The 3,848-nt window shown below is 33.4% G+C and overlaps 1 long non-coding RNA gene across 1 annotated transcript; it reads left to right on the top strand.

The window, feature by feature from the left end:
• The first annotated feature begins 360 nt into the window (after window positions 1–360).
• LOC107100855 lies at window positions 361–861 on the top strand. Its single transcript, XR_001482048.1, has 3 exons — window positions 361–476; window positions 545–622; window positions 726–861. It is a non-coding gene; the product is annotated as an uncharacterized LOC107100855 (long non-coding RNA).
• The last annotated feature ends 2,987 nt before the right edge of the window (window positions 862–3,848 follow it).

Here is a 3,848-nt window from a genome sequence, read left to right as displayed (position 1 = left end):
AAAAATGTCATGTTAATTATCTATTAGACTTTAATAAAAAAAAAAAACGTTTTTGTGGTTTTTACAGAGTGGCAGGGGACGTTGCTCTGTCAATCAAAACAGGGAAAACCATGAGCCTTAACAACCCTGTAAATAAAACCAGGTTAAAGGAGATGTATGACTCCCTGAGATGCGACTGGCCAAAAATCAAAGACAGCCTAAAGTCAAACCAGACACATCCAGACGCTGCCAAAGAGCTGATTCAGGTACAGATCTGTTTTCATTAAATCCAAAATATAGATTTATTTTTTCTTCACTTAAAATGTACAGTTAACTGATATTACTGCTTCCTTCATTTTGTCCTAACTTGTCTCATTTTTTTCTCCCAATGTCAGACAAAGTTCAGAGACGCTAAAACTGAAATGATACAAAGGAAAATGTTGGTAGATAAACTATATGAAACAAATGTGAAAAATGCTCCAGGAGCACCACAAAAGGTAATGAAGTGTTCTTTAAATCCATGTTTTTGTTCCTGATGCGTCTGAACTGAGCTTTGTTCTCTTAGGTTGATCAGTACCGACAGTTAACCATCCAGAACCTGCAGCTGACTCTCTACAATGAGAGACAAGGTGCTTCTTTACAGGTGATTTTCACACCAAACGCAGACTTTTATCTACTGTTCATGGGTTACTACTTTTTCATTCCAAATAAAAAAATAAATGTGTTTAATTACTCATTGTCTACAGAGAACCTTTCCTGGAGGAAATCCTCAGGAGGTGTGGGAGTATTTGGGCTCTGAATGTTATTGGCTTGGCTGCCTGATGGCTTTGAGCAACCCCCCTCTGCGGCCTGACTGGGAGAATCATCCTCTGTCAATGGATAAATGGGACTTACTCCCACGAAATATGACAACCATCTCTTTAAATGAGTAAAAGGAAACTGATCAAGAATTAATGCCTCTTCATACGTCTACAAAGTTACAGAAATATCTGTCAAACATGTTCATCCAGGAGGGCATGTCCTGCTAAGTCAATGACTCAGTGCTTTCAGTTGGGTTTCCTTTGATTCAAAAGGTTGTACCAAAACAAATGTATGTTCTGATTGAAATGTCTCTCTTAAAATGACATATGTTGCTAATTGGAACTAGATATGTGTACTAAATAGTTAACTGAAATTGAAATATTTTATATTCTAGAAAGACAATGCAGCTCCAGTTTAAATGATTTGCTTTAAATGGTAAAAATTGAATGAACTTGATACAATCACTTGTTACCAATTGAAGCAATTAATTTGAAGCTGCATTAGCATTTTTATAAATATATTAATACTTTTTTTGTGTTTTTCAAAAATAAGTACTTATGTTTATGATCAATGTAAAAACTCACCAAGGACCTAAAGTTTACTTTATTGAAACTTTTTAGATTCTCTTCTCTTCAGTCTTCATGCATTTTTTTAGGGATTTGAACATGATCACTGTAAAACTGGTCACTGTAATATTCATCCTATTATTCTTCTTTTTCATGTAAGCCTAAACATGTTCACTAATGTACTGCATAGATCAGTGATGACGAACACCAACTTGGAGTTTCATCTACTTATGTGATACATCAATCAGGAGCTGATCCTTTCTGTATTTATATATTTAAGATTTGGCAGGATAATAACTGAATCTATAAGAGTGCTAAATGATGTTGAATCTGTGGTCAGTGTATCTCTCCAATGATCTAACCATTTTACGTTTACCTTTAATGCTAAGGTATATCTTCTCTGTGTTCCATAAAAAATGTTGTGCTGCTAAACTTAATAAGCTAAATTTTAAATCAAATCTAAAAAGATTGTAATTTAATAAAAGGCACTTTTTAAATATGAGCAATTTCCCTATAGTAAACTGGTAGATAGAATTAAAAGCGGTTTTTAAAAAATCAAATTACTCCAAATAATAGAGAATATAATGAATGAGTGAGTGAATCTGTGATTAGATGTTATCTAAACTTAAAATTATTTGCTTATAAAATCCTGAATTCTGAAAAATAAAGACAAACTATTTTGGGAAACATTTATTGACCTTTGATTAGCATACTAATTTTCATTGTGTTATGAAGCTTAAATTCAATCTGGAAGTCTCTTACCTGCCTCACCTGCAGCTGTGCCACGTACAGAGCTCCAGCCAATAGACATTGGCCCCGCCCACCTCTGAAACCAATTATCACACACAATCCCTTTTATATAGCTCCTCATCCAAGGGTGTAGGTTTGATTTCAACTTTGGTAGGGACACTATTAGTTTTAGTTTCATTGGTCTGATGTCATTGGTCCCACGCAAAAATATTAATGTGCTTTTTTTATCCTTGATGTGAGCATCAGGGCACATTTTGTTTAAAGAGAACAGCAGCATTTCTTGCTACATACATCCATACAAATCTTAAACTAGTTGCAGTTTATCAATGTTTAAGCATCACTGGCTCTGATGTATGTGGAATAAGGACTTCTTTCCACTTTGAAAAGTTTTGTATTTAAAACTACCAGCGACTTAGACAGAAGGTAAATACGTTCCTATTTAACCAAATATAGTCTAAATATGTCTGTTATATGTGGATTTATCCTGTGTTTTCTTTGGAAGATATAGAATTGAGCAGAGGTCAACCCCACTCCTATTTTTTTTATCTAATATGCTCTCTCTGTATCATGCAAAATAATACATTCAAGGGACGACAAATAAATGTATTGTATTTACATGTGCACTGGAACTATAAGAGGAACTGACACTGAGCATTTATAATATTAACTTCACTTTACAAGTTGTACATATGAGCTGTAGTTACTCTGTGTAACCCCATTTCATGTATTTTATCAAGGGCTGAAACAATTAATCATAATAATCAATTATTTAAATAATCCTCAACTAATTTAGTAATTGAATAATCATTAACTGGAGTATAGGGCCACTAAAATGTGCCTTTAGCCGACAGAGCAACCCACTTAGAGCAGGAATTATACCCAGATTGTAAAAAATATGCAAACATTTTGCATTTAAGACAAAAAAAGTTTTTGTCTGTCCATATTCTCCATCCAGAACTCCTCTAGAGGAAACGTTTATGTTTCACCTGGTTTAAATTTCATAAAAAAAATCTTCTTTTAGGAACCTATGGCTATCTGGTTATTAATCGATTCATTGAAAAAATAATCGACAGATTATCAATTTGCAAAATAATCACTAGTTGCAGCCCTAATTTTATGGTAACATTCCAAACACATTTCTTCCATAATTTAGCAATGAAGGGCAGCTGCTTCACCCTGAGGCTGCCCTGCAGTATTATATCTGTTTCCTACAATCACATGATGTTTCTACTGTATTATACAAGTGTGTGTTTAATAGTAAAGGATTAAATGTAACGCAACATTTTGTCATCATCCTATGTTGCTTACTGTGTGACTGTTTAAATAGCTCATGCCTATTTTCTTTTTTAGTCATCTATAAAGAACAACACTAAGAATGAGCCGAAGTTTAGTCAGATATAAAATCACTTAACAATTTAAAAAGATGATATAACACTATGTTATTTGTAATGTAATAGTATCCAAAATAGCCAGCTAGATTCAAGAATTATTTCCAGACATCAATATTTGTACTAATTTACTTATAGACCATGTGGTAATCTAGAAAAATTTCTCAATTTCAACAAATCAAAACACTCTCTCCTACTTTTTTACTGAACTGCAATGAGAAGCTTTCACCTGTTTTAGTGTAGATAATATTTAGTTTTTTTACTTGGGACTAGTTAATTTTGGTTACCGCCGTATTTCTAGCGTCAGTTTTTTATTAATTTCACGCTTCAAGTACGCACACACGCACACATACAGACTAGAAAA

The sequence above is a fragment of the Cyprinodon variegatus genome, unplaced genomic scaffold (genome assembly GCF_000732505.1).
Source record: "Cyprinodon variegatus isolate N-32 unplaced genomic scaffold, C_variegatus-1.0 Scaffold1020, whole genome shotgun sequence".
Classification (NCBI taxonomy): Eukaryota; Metazoa; Chordata; class Actinopteri; order Cyprinodontiformes; family Cyprinodontidae; genus Cyprinodon; species Cyprinodon variegatus.
The sequence above is the reverse complement of the archived record's forward strand: the minus strand, read 5'-3'. Positions and strand labels throughout refer to the sequence as shown.